The 17,521-nt window shown below is 37.8% G+C and overlaps 1 protein-coding gene across 30 annotated transcripts in view; it reads left to right on the forward strand.

Moving 5' to 3' along the window:
- The first annotated feature begins 6,269 nt into the window (after nt 1-6,269).
- LOC103047288 (adhesion G protein-coupled receptor L3) overlaps nt 6,270-17,521 on the forward strand; it is a 365,140-nt gene continuing 353,888 nt past the window's right edge. For 14 of the 30 annotated variants that reach the window (XM_049472034.1, XM_049472045.1, XM_049472047.1 and 11 more), the window contains exon 1: nt 6,271-6,863. The gene's annotated coding sequence lies outside the window, so the exon portion shown is untranslated. Of the gene's footprint in view, nt 6,864-17,521 lie in introns of all 30 variants that reach the window. The other 16 variants (XM_049472032.1, XM_049472031.1, XM_049472044.1 and 13 more) reach the window with 2 other exon arrangements.

A 17,521-nucleotide genomic window follows, 5' to 3' on the forward strand; every position in this document is an offset into this window, starting at 1 on the left:
TCCCCACCCTGGCGGGTTTTTTTTTTTCAGTGTGTGTGGAGGGCTATTCTGCAGTCCATTTTAAACATGTCCTTAGCCATAAAGCGAGAGGTGGCCTGGGGCCTGGGGCCTCCTCCAAGCCCTTCATGAGATGAATGAGGTGTGTTAGAGCAGGGCAAACACGAGAATGGGCTGTGCAGGTGAGCCCTTCCCCTCCCCCACAACAGGGACTGAAAAGCACTCTCGCTCACCCCGGTCTTTTCTTCAAAACTTGCTTTCAGAAGCGTGCCTGAGATTTAAATCCTGAATTACGTTAGGCCGCATTGCATAGATTTGAATGAACTCGAGCCAGAAGGGATTTAGTTAATATGCTGCCTTTTTTTCCCTGGGCACCAGTGACCATCTCTCTAAGCAGAAACTGTTCTATGTAGCATTTAAAAAGGCTATTTTGACTTGTAGCAATAGTGGAACTCTTTTCAGAGCCATAAAAAAGAAACATCTGCAAAAGTTTTACCATCATGAAACACCAAGCAAATAACTACTTACGCGGTCAAATGGGCAGCATTTACTCAAGACTCCTACTAAAGAACCGTTTTTTAAGGATGTACTCATCTCATAATTGCTCTCGGCCTGTGTTATATATTAAGCTTTTAGAGGATTTGATTTAGTTTCTTTTACTCGTATAGTTTCGTATTCCTATTTATGTGCTCACTAACAAGAGCAGATCCTAGATCAGGATAGATCAGCACTAGTGTTGTGAAGAACTTGAAAGAATATGATTGGAATTGTCTGGATTTTATCTACATAATAAAACACTTTTATTCATAACTGTATTAGTTAAACTAACCCAGCACGAACTCTCCAATTGTCATCAAAACTAAACATTGTATAGATATTGAATATTGTACATTGTGTGGACTTCATCATGATTTTCCTCAGACACTGAAACTGACTTCAGTATAACATTAGTTTGTGACATTTAGATTACAGAAAGCCAATAAAATGTAAATGTTGTCTCTCTTTACTCTCCTTTATTAAACTTAAGGCTTTAAGGCTGATTTATATTCCGTTTTCCAACAATAAAATTGTAACCATCAGTGCCCACATACTTCTGTGTCCTTTATGTTGTTTCTCACATAATGTTCCCAGCTAGACAATTACTAACATCATGGAAATGTTTAAACTAAGAACATCTGGAGAACTTTACCGAATGAACATTCTAAGAATACTAACTGCAATGTAAAACTTACTAAACAAACATTCTTAGCGAGGTTGCTGTGTGTACTAAGTGATAAGGTACATTGAGTGTCAATTCCAGTATTTGCTTTGGATGGTGGATGGAATGGTTAACTATACCTTTTAACGACTTACTGGAGAGTCCAAAATCCCAGGTTTGAGCAAATTTCCTTCTTTTCTGTGTATGCAGGTTGAGAAAGATAATCCAAGTTGCAGGAGCTGCAGAAAGCAAAGTTTCTAATAAGAGAGGAAAAGCTTTTTTTAGCCATCTTCACCCACATCACCTTTCACTACATAGTTCAGACAATGGAAGTTGTATTTTTAAAATACATTTAAAAATATATATAAACAGATTTATTTTTTAACAACACTATTCAAAACCATGACAACTACTGTGGTCCCTGATATTTTGCCTGAAATCTATGAAGACACTGACTTGTAAGAAATAATGAAAAGAATCTGTCACCTGCACCACCTGTGCACACAGACCATTGATATGAATGTGAACACTCAATTTTTAAATGTATATATACACTGGTCACTAGTAAGATAACCCAGTGGTTGTGATGAATTACCTGACTAAACTAGCTAGCCAGTTACCTTACCTGTTCAGAAGAAAAGTAGCAGCTCTGTGTTGGTCTTGTAGTCATTTTGAGCTCTAAGTCTTCACCGCCTTTCGAACTCACTGCTAATTTTCACTCTTGTTATATTCCTTCTTTGGTCACTGAGCTTTTGAGCTTGAGACATGCTGAGGCTTTTCAGGCTGTGTAGCAGCTAAAGGTTAACTGAAATAACCCTGCTTGCTAGCTTCCACCGCTAACTCACTGTATTGGCAACCTCGGAGGTGGAGTAACTTAAGTGTTGGGGAATGACTACACACTCTGGTTTTACTATGAGTGAGTGACCTACTAAGCTCTGAGTTTCCCCTTCTTAAGTCTCCATTGCTCCACCAGCCGCTGTGCAGAAAAACAAGCCAAAAAGTCTAAAAGCGCGAGAGTGTACAGTTTTAGAGCGGAAAACGAGCAAAAGAGTCTATAGCCTATGCTGTGAGAGTGCGCTGTTGTAGCGGAAGGAACGAGCCAAAGAGTCTGAAAGCGGCGAGAGTGCGCAGTTGTAGAGCAGAAAACGAGCCAAAGGGTCTATTTGCTGCGATAGTGCGCAGTTGTAGAGCAGAAAACGGACCAAAGAGTCGATAAGCTGCGAAAGTGTGCAGTTGTAGTGAAAGGAACAAGCCAAAGAGTCAATATGCGACGAGAGTGTATTAGGCTTAGCAGGGATGGTTGTATAATAATATGGACTGCCACTTTAACTATGATATTTAACATCTTAAAATATATATGTCCTCTGCTGATATACTGTTTTGTGTTTGGAGTTGAAGCACGTTTTATCTGGCAACCACGGGAGCTCCAGTACTTTCCGGGTTCGGTTGCTTAGTAACGAGACTCAGGTAGCTCATAGCTGATGTAGCTAATGCTACGATTTTTACTGCAAATTATGCTGCTCTGTGGATCAAAATTAAGTTCTTATCCCACTTGAACTCGAACACTTATTAAAAAATGGCAGACAGACTCATTAGTTCCTAGAAGTAAATAGGAGTCCATTTTGGTCACAGACACCGCCTTGGCTGTAACGGGGGCGTGGCTTGTGGCGCCTACACCTTAAATGCTGCTGTGGTGACACGCAAGCTTCAGGCTAAAGTTGCGTTTTAGAGGATTCTTTGAAATGAACATTTTTAGCTTTTAAGGTAAAACGAAACATTGACATAAAAATTCAGGTGTAGTTTTATGTGGACTGTTTGTAATTTCTCCACAACATAAACAGAAATGTGTAACTACACATCTCTGCACCTCATCCTCCTCACCACACACTTTTAGACTGTAATGTGTTGGTACTGTACTGTCCTGTCTGTTACATTGTCTAATGTTTGCTGTATTTATTGTATTTATTGTAGCGTTATAGTTCTATGTGTGCGCGCCGTTTTAAGGTGGAATTGAAAATGTGAGTAGTTCTGCAGTAAACTCAAATCAGGGTATCTGCAGGTATGGAAAAACTTAATGTAAGACCATTTTTATAATAACAAAATACACCAATATTAAGTTTACAGACTTTACAGTGAATTTGTTATTATTGTATTGTATTGTGTTGTATTTGTTAACAAACCAAAATGTTAAACAACACTGCAGCGAAAATAAAATAAACACTCAGTTTACTGTCTACAACAGTTTTAAGATACTCAGGGCATGAATTTAAATCAGTGTAATACAAAATAAGTTCTAGTTCTTAGTTCTTAATTCTTTTTAAGGATCTGAAGATACCCTGTCAAGTATCTATACAGTGAATCAATACACTGATGTATCAACTTGAAGTTAAAATTCAGTTTAAATAAAATTTTCAGGGCAAGAAAACTGCTGACAGATTTAGATTTTTGGTTGGCCAGTGCCATTAATGTAAAAGGTACAGTGGTTAATAGCTTCAAGAATAGGTTTGGGTTTTGGGTTAAGTTTGAAGGTTTAGACTGAAGTTAAGGATATGATAAAGGTTTAGTCTGCAGTTAAGACTGAGTTTGGACTGAGTTTAAGGTTATCAATTATTCTGCAGATTTTTCGTAACAACAGTTTTTTTTGTGTATCTTGTAGAGGATTACAGGGTTCTATTAGAGGACCCATGAATGTTTGGTATAACAGTAATGTAGTAAGAGTTGTGAGGTAACAGGACCTAACCTTAACAGCTTCTATCTTAGGTTTGGGTTTCAGGTTAGGTTTGAAGATTTAGACTGAAGTTAAGGTTAAGACCACAGTGAATACAATTTCCCCTGGAGTCAGGAAAAGTTCCTAACAAAATTGAGTTTAATAAATAATTATTTTATATCAGTTAAAGACAAAGTGTGCATCTACAGCAAGCTGTCCCAATAGTGTTAACACTGGGGTAGCATTGAACTTATAGCTAGAGTTTACTGCTTGAATCCACAACAGTGAGTCAACTGATACCGAAAGCACCATAAACCCTATAAATCATATCAGTAATAGAGTATATCTAATTAGTCATGATCTTCTAAGGACATGCACTGGTTTTATTCAGGGTTAACAAACTACAGTTGGAAATAAAGGCTTTATAAATAACATTTCCGAAAAAAAACAACAACAAAAAAACAAACAAACAAAAAAAAAAAACAAGATAATATGTCTTCCTTATTAACTAATGGACACTAATATCTGTTGGATAGAAAGTGGGGCTCAGATCATTAGCCAACTCAAGACTTTACCATCACCAGCAGAAATGCTTTGGTTTAAAAGTTATTAAAGATTCACTGTCTGGCTCCTAAACTTGGAAGAAATGTAGAGAAAATGTATTTGACTGCAGCTAGGGGGCACTCATGTCCTTCCAGTCATATACGTTACTGCAGTTTCTACTCTCAATCCACCTTGTGCTTGAAAACGGGTTGCCAGATTGACCACTAAACGCCATTGAAAAGAAAGACAAATCTAGTATTGGGAGGCTAGAGGCCTTCAGGAATGTGTGGTTGCTCTCATCTCTGAAATGAGGAAATTGAAGATATTGGTCATTAGGTCATAGTTGTAATCAAATGAGGAAGATTTAAATGTGAAACCATTCAGAATCTAAATCTAAATGGACATATCATTTGTATTGTAGCCTGGTTTGCGTTTGGTTGTATTTAGGATAGCGTTGTTTTCCATAGACTACAGAGTTAGTATCACAGTAGGATATTGGCTGCAATCACTGGCCGCAAGGCAGGGATTTCCAAAATCTGTGCATTTAATTAGTGGAATTTGTGCGATCCCAAGTGAGTACAAAAGTGTTAGCATTGTGCCTGGGGTTACATTTGCACTTTACGCCATTTGGACGATGTGCCAATCCAGAGGGGTTTAGGCCTACATTTAAATCATGTTACACAGATCAAAGTATATAGCCTTAATATGCCTATCTCCACTCTTGGTGATCCAAAAGAACCAATCTTCGAATACAAACACACCTGATTTGCCTGGTAAATATGTTGTTTTCGAAGCTGTAGAGCTGAACTCATTTGGGCGGAACGTGCATTAGGTAGGTTCTAGGTGGGCATGGGCTCTGAGTGATTCTATGTGTGTTGTTTTACTGCGACCGAATAGGTCTACCCATCATTACATCATCCCTTTCTAGGCAGCATACAACACAAATTGGGGCCCAATTTTAGCTTCTCTTTTGTCCCGTCACTGACCCTGTTGGGGTCCATCACTGACATCTGTATGTAAGACAAAGCTCAAAATGTCCCTAACTGGGTTACCCATACAGACTGTCTGGGCAGTCAAGAACATTCAGAATCTTACTCTGATTGAACATAACTGGTGTTTTTGCTTGTATTACGTTTGGTAGTATATAGAATAGCTAGTTCTTTAGAGATTGTAAATTACACATCTAAATAAATACTAATGCTGGTGAAACTCCATCCATCCATCTGCCTTCTCATGGTCAGGATCACAGTGCATGAGACATTAGCTTCAATCAATGGGCGCAAGGCCACTCAGACCTCTGGGTGGTCTCTGCTGATCTCCTATAGAGCTCCTATGGATTTAGCCATCAATGCTATTAATTTTTTTTAGGGATTAACTGAATATTTTTTTGAAAACATTGTTTTTTGCATTTGATTGATTTTAGTCAAAAGACAAAAAAAATGAATTATACATACCAAACGATAAGTCGTATTATATTGTGTGATTTGAATATTAAACAAACAAAAAACAAAGACAGAAATGTATTTAGATTTTTTTTTTTTTTTTTGCAATGGTAAAATTTAGGAAAATATTGGAAAAAAATTGTTCCATACACTAAACGTTTCATTTTGTTCTGTTTCTGATTTCAGCCAGAAATTTGTATTTTGTTGCATTCCTAATTTTAATATTATGATTGATTCTTTTTATTTATATCAATATTTTACATCATAATGGTGAAGAATGTCCACCCTGCGCCTCATTCCAGCTCTCCTAAAAGCGTTTCTCCATGCGTGTCTCTTGAGGCAACATCTGGCAACCCTGCCCTCAGCTCCACCGCTCCTCAGTCTGCGGTGCGCTCACGCTGCTCTGGCATTTCTGTATTTTTATCCTCCGCGTGCGGCAGCAGCAGCATCAGCGGCAGCGATGGCTCGAGCTCTTCTTCTTCCAGCACTTTAACGAACGCACGGGACGCACGAGCTTTGCTTCACCGCTGACTGTGGTTTCTGCGTTTTTCCCTCCCTCTCTCTTTCTCTCCCCCTCTCTGTTCTCTCTCTCTTCTCTGTGAAAGGAAGGAAAGAAAGGAACGGGGCAAAAAAAAAAGAAAAGAAAACCGAGCACCGGAGGAAGAAGGCGTGATGGCACGAGAGCGAGCGCGCAAGAGATGCGGATCTGCCCCAGGACGCGCGTAGACACACGGACGCACGGGATATACGCGAGCGCTCTTTCGGACATCATTGGGAAGGGGGATTGAGGACCGAATCACCCCTGGCATTTTGCACGCGGGGGCATTTTCAGCAGGGGCAGATAGATATAGACTGGTATTAAGCCCCCCCGGATCGCCGGTGGCGCGCGGCGGCGGAGGAGGAGGAGGAGGCGGCGACGGGACTGTGGAAAGAGCGAGCTTTCCCAGCTGATTTGCTGATTCTGGACCGCCACTCGGTAGGCTGCGATTATGACGATTGTTGCGACCATTTCATTTTTAATCGACCCACAACCCCCCTCCACTCCTTCACTCCTTACCTTTGGAGTGTTACAGCATTTAGCCTTCTGTGGTAGTGATGCAGCTTTTAGGTTTTTAGCAGAACCCCAAGGGAGGAAGAGTGGTGGTGGTCCTTGTGGGGATTGAGTGAAGGGATTTGGTGTGCGCAAAGTCTCAGAAGAGGCCGACTATTCGTAGAATCTAGGTATGTTTTTCGTTAAGGAAGAACCAGTATGTCGTACTTTAATGATTTGATTAGTCACCAGTTAACCTGAGCTACAGTGCTCCATTATCCATGTATTAATCATGTAGAATATCATCTGGATGGATGATGAGCGATTATTTAATTTTGAATCGACCCCCACCCCCCAAGCCACCAACCACCTCTACTCCTTGCCTACAGAGTGTTTCAGGCTAATGTGGTGTGGTGGTGATCTTTTGGATTTTTAGCTGAACCCTCAGGGTGGAAGTTAATTAGATTAATCAGATTAATCAGATTACTCGACTCTTGAGGTAGTTTTTGGAGTGCGTGAATTCTGGACTAGTTAATCTCAGAAGAGGTTGATTAATTGTGGATTGTTGAATCGTGCTTTGGTTACAGTACAGAAGTACTGTAATAATCTGATTAGTCATCAGTGAAATGATTTATTAATTGACAGTACTCGATTAATCATAGATTTATTTTGCTGGGTTTCACAAGCAGAGTGTCACAATCTGGATAGATGATGAGTGATTACTCACATCTCCTTGTATCTAAGTATAAAATGTTGTCTTTCTTCTAATGATCAATTATTCACAATAAATCACATTCTCCTAAATAAGCAACCAATGGCAGCTAATCTAGGTCTTGCTCTGTCGTTTGCTTATTTGGCTTCTTGCTTCTTTTTTTCTTAATTTGCCACAGGCGCAGCTGGACGGTCCAGTCCAGTGGCCAGAAACAGTGAATCGATTCATCTCTGGTTTTTCTAAGGCAAAACCCTGTGAGGCGTGCGCGTGAGGACCGCCACTGAAACAGTGTATGTGTGTGTGTGTGGTTGCTTGAGCACAACATAAAGCTGTGTTTGGCTGGTCTGTAGCCTACCTTCCTCTGACTGCTATAGATTGCATAGCAATGTTTATAAGCCAGTTCTTTCCAGTAGGGAAAAGGAAATATTGGGGTCTGCTTCTCCAAGGATGGTAGAAACAGACATACATTATGCATCAGAGGAGGATGTGCAGGGGATGAGCTTGGGACATTGCAATGGCTCTCTTTTTATTAACCTAATTGATTAGTTAGCGGCTCTCTGAGTGAGGCTGACTCTACTGTCTCTAAATTATTAATTTCACTCTAATTCATTTTAGTAATAAGCAATCCTATTAGCACTTAATTGAATGGATTGGATTTGGATATTGAGGCCGTTGGAAATGCTGATGGCTTGTGTTCACATGCTCGCTGTGCTGCTGGATGGAGGAAGGAGGTAGATGACGCAGTATGTGGTGGAATCTTGGTCCAAAGGCCACGTGAAGCAGGTTTTTCTTTCTTATTTCTGCTCATCCTGTGCCTCTTGTGTCCAGAGGTGGGCAGACAAGATCTCTTATTGCCACCTGGGATCATTTTTCACTAAAGTGTGTACAACGCAACCTCATGTTATTGGGATTCGGGGCACATTTAGTGTCACCGAAGAAGAGAAAAATGAATCATTACCATAGCCGGCCTTTCTCTGGAGACGGCTCAAGGTGAAATAGCCTCTCCTGCTGCGACGCTGCTGTTGTTTTTAAATGCAAGACAATGTGTGTGAAGCACAGCAACCACGTATTTACCGCTGAGGGAGACAGATAGGTAGGAAGTGGGCTAATCAGATATTCATTTATTCATTCATTCATTGCTTCTCATACACTCATTCCACCTTCAGATGCCAAAGAAAACCAAACCATAAGGAAGTGTGAGGCTCCTATGAGTTCAAAAGACGCAAAGCCTGAGAAAATATTCAGAAGAACTACTGATGAAGTGCTGGAGCGGCGTTATCCAAAAAAGGGGTAATGGGGAAACAAGGCAGCTTTGAGTAGAGTACTTTGACTCTACTTAATATGTGAAGGACTTGAGAATTGATGGAGGAAACTCTGCATGCCCTTGTTGGGGTATCTGGGTTATCTGCTTGCTAATTTAATCGGTCATGTAAATAGCGTACTCCTCAGATTAAGGTCTAGAAATCTGATTAACAGATGTGGATTTTTGCTAGGAGATCAGTTTTCTCAGCACATGTATATATACCCTTTCTCTTGTTTATTACTGTTTTCTCAGTCTGTAACATTGGCTCGTGCAAAGTTTTTGCTAAACATAATGTTGAACTATATCAGTTTATCTACAAATATGACACTTCCATATGTCCTGTCTGCAAAACTGACCAGGTGACCTAAATAAAGCTTTTTTTAATCACCAAACAAACATTTACCCATTGAGCACAGGGTTCAACATTTAAGAAACCCAATGTAAACATCTCTGGAAATGTAATCAATATTATACTCAATACCATACTAAATATAACAAACACATTATGAACTATGTCAGCATAATGTTAAAAATGTATAACATTTTAAAAAATATTTTTCATTAGATGCATGAACAGTGCAGATGTCCTTCTTGTGACATGTGCTCATATAACACTGCTGTAGGAGTACAAAAAAAGAGTAAAACAGGTAAAATGGTAAAACAGCCCATGGTTGCAGAAACATTCATTAGTTATGTGCTCTAAAGAATGTTTTCTTTTTAATAATCATTATTTAATATAACATTTTAAATTAGTCCCTATCATGTCATGTCATTTTCACTTTTTGAGATAATTTGAGAAACTTTTCAGATAAATTGTTCTATATGTTTTCTAAATTACATGACGGATGGTTCAGTAGATATGGCATTATGCGGCACTAATGCTATTTATACACTTATACTCCTTCCTGCAACATGTCCTCACATTGACTGGAAGGAAGGATGTGTTATAGTAAAAAGAGTATAAATGCCAAAAACAGCCCATAGTTTCAGTGGTTTTCTGATTCTATGTGATAATTTATTAAATAATAATGATTAAATAATGTTTTTTTAAATAAAATGTATACAGACATAAATGGAATCTGACAGTTGTTCTCTCTATATTTTTTATATTTTTTTATATATGTCCAAACAGTGACATTAGTCATGGTTAACAAAGAATAAATATTCAAAAAATGGTCATAAACGCTCAAATCAGTCAGTGGTTATATGATCTAAAGAATGTTTTATTCGTCAACATTGTGTAGTTTTTAATATTCAAAATTTAATAAACTAACACTCATGAAGAAAACATTTTTTAATTTGTTTCACGTTTAGAAACTTTGACATTTTAAAGTGGATATTGTACTTTACACTGCCTTCAATTAATTGACCAATATAAATGCTGCAGAATTACTTGGTATATAAAAGTTTTACATTTTTTACTGTTTGTTAGGTTTTTTTTTGCTTCTATTGTAAAATTACCGTTTTGGAGATACTATTATGTGACATTATTTTGTTAATTTAATTATTGTTTCATTATTTTTAGCAGCTTTTAGGACCACCTTAACAGTTCTGTTGTTTAAAAATATCTAAGAAAAAAGTTAATTGTGGCGCATCATATGATAAATTACATTTCGTACAATCATATGCAAAAAGTTAGCTATATATTATTGAAAACAGTGATTTTGGAGAAAAAAGCAGTAGTACTTTTAGAGAAGTAGTTTGTGGTAGAAATTTTAAAGTGTCTGTGTGAGTGTGTATATGTGTACATACACACATCCACTCACACCGGTTCTGACTCTGACAGGCCAAACCTTGACTTCCTCTCTCCGTCTCGGGGGCTGGAGTGGATGGAGCGACATTCTTTCTCTCTAATTGGTTGTCAGTGTGTGTTTTGTTTCCAGCGTGACTTGCCCGCTTCGCTGTTTTATTCGCTCAATATCGGTTCCCGTACAATGGATATAATCTTTCTGTGGGGTGTGCGTCTTGCTCGTTTTAGTGTGTGTGTGTGTGTGTGTGCTTGTGCCCTTTTATTGCATAGAGAGCTGTTGACCTCAGCCCTTCTGCATTGAGTGGATAACTGTTGTAGTGTGAGCTGTTAATGCCTCTCAGAAATGACCACAGAATCTCATCCATTAGCCCACACAACACAGTCAGATGGGCGGGACGCTATCAGAACAGGGTTTGTTAAAGCAGCAGTGCCTAAAACTTTGTTTTTTAATTGAAAGCAGTAGAATTGCTGAGTGAAGAGAGGACAAAATAGTCTAATTAATGTAATCAGTGTGCTGGCATAATCATTCTTGAAAAGTGGAATTTATTCATTCTAAAACCACAGTGGTCTGGTAGGTTTGCTGGATGTATTGTCCATAAATGAACCTATTTACATGAACCTGCATTAAAAGTATTCTTTCACATGCTCTGTGCTCGTTTTTTTTTTTTTTACCACAGAGGTCTCCTAACCTCCAAAATGTACAAACTGCAGTTTTAAGGCTGTGTGTTATATGGTTATATATTATATAATATTAATGGTGACAATTCTGACAGTATGTAACAAAACTCAAAACACAGAATTAAACACAGCAATGTATTTACATTAACTTAGCACAATTACACATTCTCACCAGAGAGCTTTTCAAATCCCCACATCCCCAAAACTTACAGACTGCCACTTTAAGGCAATGTGGTATATAACTAGTTGGTACCACTTTAAAATAAGACTACCTTTATAAAGGGTTTATAAATTATTTACAATTAGTTTATTAATGGTTACTAATTAGGTTGTAAATGCCTTAAAAATCATTAATAATCAGTTATAACACATACGTAGAAAGGGCAACAATGACCTGTTGTTTGCCAAACAGTGAACCCACAGCCATCTATATTGTTGCCCTTTCTAAGTATGTGTTATAACTGATTATTAATGCTTTTTAAGGCATTTACAACCTAATTAGTGACCATTAATAAACAAATTGTAAAGGTAGTCTTATTTTAAGGTGGTACCACCTAGTTAACTAATGGCTAGTTAACTAATCTTACAGAAGGCTGCAGTATGTAACCAATCAAAGTGGTGTTTTTTTTGTAATGCATGCTGTGAGCAGCTTGAAGCATTCACATTTCCATATATGCTTTTTCCCGAGGGTGTTTTAGATGAGTCAAAAAATGCAGCCCACGTTTAGCCATGTGATATTGATTCACCAGTGTATTTTTAATATGTTACAAGGTGCAGCACAGTATCTGTATGTAGCAATACAACATGGGCTATACTGAAGCAGGTAGAGGAGTTTCCATGGTGGGAATGGGTGTAATTTATTTTAAATGGAAGTCAGTGTAAAGAGCCTTAATTCCAAGGATCTTTAGTGCATTTCTGTTGGTCCGTTTATCATAAAATTGTGACACAACCTAAATAATAATTTCCAGAATCTGCTCGTGCTGACTTCACCTAGAAATGTAATACAAGGACTAATTTGGCTTAGTTTTGTTTAGTTTGTTTAGCTTAGTTGGTGGCGTTCCTATTAAACATTCAGTTACTTCCAAATTTAACAATTGGTTTGACAATAACTTACACGTGTTTTTGGCAAATCTAACCAGGGCATATCCCATATTAATGTCCCAGGTTTTTAAGGTTAGAAATGTAATTGATACTAGTTGATAATGCTTTATGCAGTACTTGTGCATCCAAACACTATAACAAACAGTTCCATGTTGAACAGTATTGTGTGAATATGATGATTTAATGAAACACAAGTAGATAGAAGTGTTAATAAACTATAAATTACATTTCTTTTTTTTTTTTACTGTTCATGTGCAATTTAGTCGTCTTGGATTCTGGACTCTTAATCTAAAACAAAACAGGATGTCAGAATGATTACATTGCTGCCAATAGCTATGTTCTTGTTTGCTTTTTTGGATGATGTTGTTTCCTGCAGTTTTTGTCTATGCGTTTTTTAGTAAAAACACTTGAGAATGAATGTATGTCTTAACTTCCATATTGTTTGTGGTGCGCTATTTTTAGAAACTACAAAAAATACCTAAAGGTGTTATTATGTTAAAAGGTTTTGACCACATTCATTAAATATGACTGATAAATTGTATTTATTAAATGTCACTGATATTAAATTACAGACATACAACCCTTTAGAAGGTAATGTACCTATTTTTAATCCGGAAACTGACCTAGCATTTGTCAATATTTTCACAAACCAATGAAACTGCAGCTCCAGTTGGTCTAGGATTTGGTCAATAAAGTGATTCTACTGCTCTGCTGTATTGAGAGTTTCTCTCAGTCACCTGATCTATAGGTTAGAAAGATGATTAAAAGTGTGTTTAGGTAATCAGTAGCTTATCTGTGTGCATGTGTGTCAGAGAGAGAAAGTGTGAACTGGTTGTGTTTTAAATAAACCCAGTACTGCAGTGGGAATGAGCTTCCCATCAACTGGATCATGGCTCATTTTTTCCAGGCCTCTGATTTTCTTTCTTTGATTGATCGCACTGACTTGCCCTTTGACCCCATCTGCTCTCAAATTAAATCAGGGTTCACAGTAATCAATGAGTATTGGGTCTTGCGCGCTTATCTGAGGAGGTTGTGTCCTTTGCCGTGTGTGTGTGTGTGTGTGTGTATTAGTGTTAGTGTGTGCATCTGTGTGAATGAGATCAGGAAGTGTCACACTGTGACCAAAGTCCGGTGAACAGATTGCAGCCGATGGACGTCGTCTAGACCAGACTGTCCTACACACAATCTCACACACTGTCTGCCAATATCAGATCTATTAGGACTGTTTATTAAATTATTCCATTAACCTCAATTACACTGTATATACATGGTGAATGCAATGATTAATAGGCAGTGTGGATGGTGGTAGAGTAGAGCCTTATGGTGGCTTTCAGTTGTAACCCTTAGGTTATGTTGAAAAATATGTAATATTTTTTAAGGTTTTAACCTTCCTGTCATGTTCAGTTACACAGCAATAATGATCCCAAGTCAAATTGACCCATTATTTACAACAATCGAAAATTAGTTAAAGATTCTCTTTGGGTCTGTTAATATAATCAATACCTTGTGTTGTTATAATTTGTGTAACTTTGAAACAGGTATATAGCATAACATAACTGGAGGGTTGTAATAAGCTATGTGGATTAGTGCGTAGTTAATTATTGTCTTAATAGGGATTTCAAAGTAGGGATGCACAACGATATTAAAATGATATCTGTTCTTTTTTATATCTGTACAATTTAGTGTCTCTATAAGTTATAGCAGATATATAAGCAGAATAAGCAGATATGTATCAGATATCTGCATCAGCCCAGAATTCACACATCGGTGCATCTCTGTTCCAATGTCATCCAGAATGGTCTGATGTTAAATGGTTCATTGTTAAAAATTACCCACTGTATTTCTATGTACTGTGGGTCATATTATATACTCTTCAAAACCACCAGTGAATGTACATGTGTCTTCTGAAATCCTTTGAGGCTTGTCTGGTCGCTAGGATTGGGACAATATATTGATATTGGAATATATTATATTGGTTCAATCATATCGTATCGCGTCATATCGATACGTGGCATCAAATATCAATATTTTGATTTAAATATGGGTGCCCTAAATTCCCCAAGATTGCACCCTAATGGTCAGTCTTTAACCTCTCTCACCAGATAACGCCTCACAAATTATACAAATGTGGGCACTCACAAGCTGTCTCTTGAGATAACACTTCATGATCCTTTTACTTTCATTTACTCACTTCTATCCCATGACTTTTGGCATGTTGGGGCTACAATTGCAGTAAAGTGAGTGCATGCAGATATATGTGCTAAAATGCAATGCAGATATTTAGCCTCTAAATCTAAATGTTCTGCTCTTACTGAGTTTCCAAGGACAACAATATGTGTGTTATTTAATATTTACCCACTATTCCACTGTACAGAACAGCTCCAGTGATGAATTCTTAAAATTATAATAATCATTTCTTATGTTTTGGCTTTGTGCAGCAGGAAAAAATGAAGGCCGAGAATAGAAGGCCAATGAGACGGCTCCATATGGAAGCGGTCAGGCCGGCTTTAACGAATCACAGCACTCGGTCTCTGAAGGTTTCGAATTAACCTGAGCGGTTATAAATCGGCCTCATTAGGAGGGGAAAACCATACGGCAGCCAATGGAAGCAGAGCTAAATCATCTGGCAAAGTGTGTGGGGGAGGGAATGTAAACACTCACACTCACACAGGCATGCGTACTCTGCTGGTCTCCCAGAAGACATGGACGGGACAGAGAATTCATCTTAAGCTCCCAGAGGATCTGGCAACCCTATGCTGCATGTCATACAAGCCTAGAAGCTGAACAGGAGAGACTGTAGGTGTGTTCTCCAGGACGAGAGTTTGGCAGACAACAATAGAAAAATAAAAAAAGGCAATACCCCAACTGCCCTTCAGCGTGGCCCAGTTTAAACATAAAAAAATCTGATAAGGAAGCGTAATGCTTCAAATGCTCTAGTATATCCATATTAAAACAGCAGTCCCTACGTTTTTTTTTTCTAAATTGAAAGCAGTAGTATTTCTGAGTTGGGAGGGAGACAATATTATAATTAATGGTATCAGTGTCCTGGCACAACCATCCCTGCAATGTCTAACATATACATTCTATTTCTAAACAACAAAGTGGTCTGGTAGGTTTGTTGCATGTAATTGCTCTCTCCAATTTTACAGTATTTTATAAATAAACATATACTCAAAAACACATAACACATAAACACATAATCTCACACATAAATTCATTTACCTTATACTGCATTAAAAGTACTCATACACTTTAAATGTAAGTGGGAAATTGTAAATGGGATTGCCCACACCTGAATAAGTTGTGAGGTGCTATCTTGTGAGTAAGGTTGAGTGAGCACTGACCAGTGTGGTTTTGGCAAGGCACTGTATGCGGCTATTTAACATTCTTTGTACCAGGAATTAAGGGTGGGAGTCACAGAGCATTATCATGATACTGTGATTCTGTGATATTGATATATCACAAGACAGTTCTATAAAATAATTCAAGGCATCTGTGTCACTGAAGAGGATAAAATACTCCTAAATAATCAAATACCAGGATTTATGCATTTATTGGTGTCAGTTTCACATAATTTGACAACCAATATTCTTCACTGCAAATTTTCCCGATTCATTTGATTATAGCGCCACCATGTGGGGTAATGAAGCAGTAATTTGGCAAAAATCATGGGACACGATATTAGTGTAAAATGCAGGTTAACTCTGCCATAAAGGTCATATTTGTGCAGTTGTTGCTCCATCACCACAGTGTCACAAGTTTTGTCTTCTATAATAGATAAATATTAAAGAACACACTCGTTCGTGTCCAAGAAATTCATACGTTCAATTATCTTCAGTCCACACAGAAATATACTTCGTTTTTTTTAGCTTCTCTGACGTTTTTTCACCCCAGACTGAAATGAGCTTTTTTCTGCATTTCTATATCAAACCAAGCATGTACCTCTTCAATTAGCTTCATCAAGTTAGCGTAGCGAGCTCCAACTCCGTCCCAAAGCTAATGGGAGTGAGCGTATGGCCCGCAGGGGAGGAAGAGTGTTATTCTCTTATTTTACTAATTCTGTCTGGGGCGAGTCCTCAAAATACCAGAACCGCTGCCTGAAGGAAGGGGCAATCAGTCAGTCTTCCTCCAGAGAAACTTGATTTAATAAAGCAGTGGCTCGCCGTCTGTTTTAATGAGACAGGCAGCCAAGAGTGTTTTGAGAGCAGCAGCAGCTGAAGTTTCTCATGGCGGCTTTTTTTAAAGGTGTGTTGCACAGGTCTTATTATAGAGGTCAGGCTTTTTAAAGCTTTTTATAGTTAAATTTATGTCATAATAGAGTATACCTTAATTTTGGCTAGGACTGGGCAATATTGTAAAAAAAAAAAATCATATTGATAATTAAATATATGAGCGATTCTCCTTTATGATTTTTCATTTTTACATAACAACTTAATCTTTTATTTCTAAACAGACAGCACAATTTAAAGTGATATGAAAGTCGCTGTAACATGAAAAATAAGCAAATGTCTATCTACTGAGACTCCCTCTAGCAGATTTTGTATGAAAAGCTGTACAATCTTGATTATTTCATTTTGGAATTGCATTAAAACAGTAATTCAGTTAATCAATTTCATTTGATTCACATCCCAGCCCTAATTTTGGCTAATACATTAAAATTCTGATATCAATATAAACAATATAAAACTAATATGAAGTGGCCAAAATGCCCACAATGGGTATCTGTATAGACCTATTTAATCTCAGAAAAAAGTGAACTATTGTCCAGCCCTTTATGTAGGTAACAACAGAAAAGACTGATGTAATAATAATAAAAAACAAAAAACAAAAATGTATTTCTAATAAGTATACCCCAGCATTCTCCTTAAAATATAAGGGGACTGTGAACTGCTGTCTAAACAGTAAAATAATATACATTTTTGTATTCAGCATGGTTGCTTTGTAGTGGTTTAGCTCCACCTATTTACTGTAGAAGTGATATGGAGGGTTGTTTCTGTACACGGTATTTTGGAATAACAGTGGACTGGTTGTTGAATCATGCACTATATACAGTATTATAG

Source organism: Astyanax mexicanus, chromosome 25 (assembly GCF_023375975.1).
Source record: "Astyanax mexicanus isolate ESR-SI-001 chromosome 25, AstMex3_surface, whole genome shotgun sequence".
Taxonomy (NCBI): domain Eukaryota; kingdom Metazoa; phylum Chordata; class Actinopteri; order Characiformes; family Acestrorhamphidae; genus Astyanax; species Astyanax mexicanus.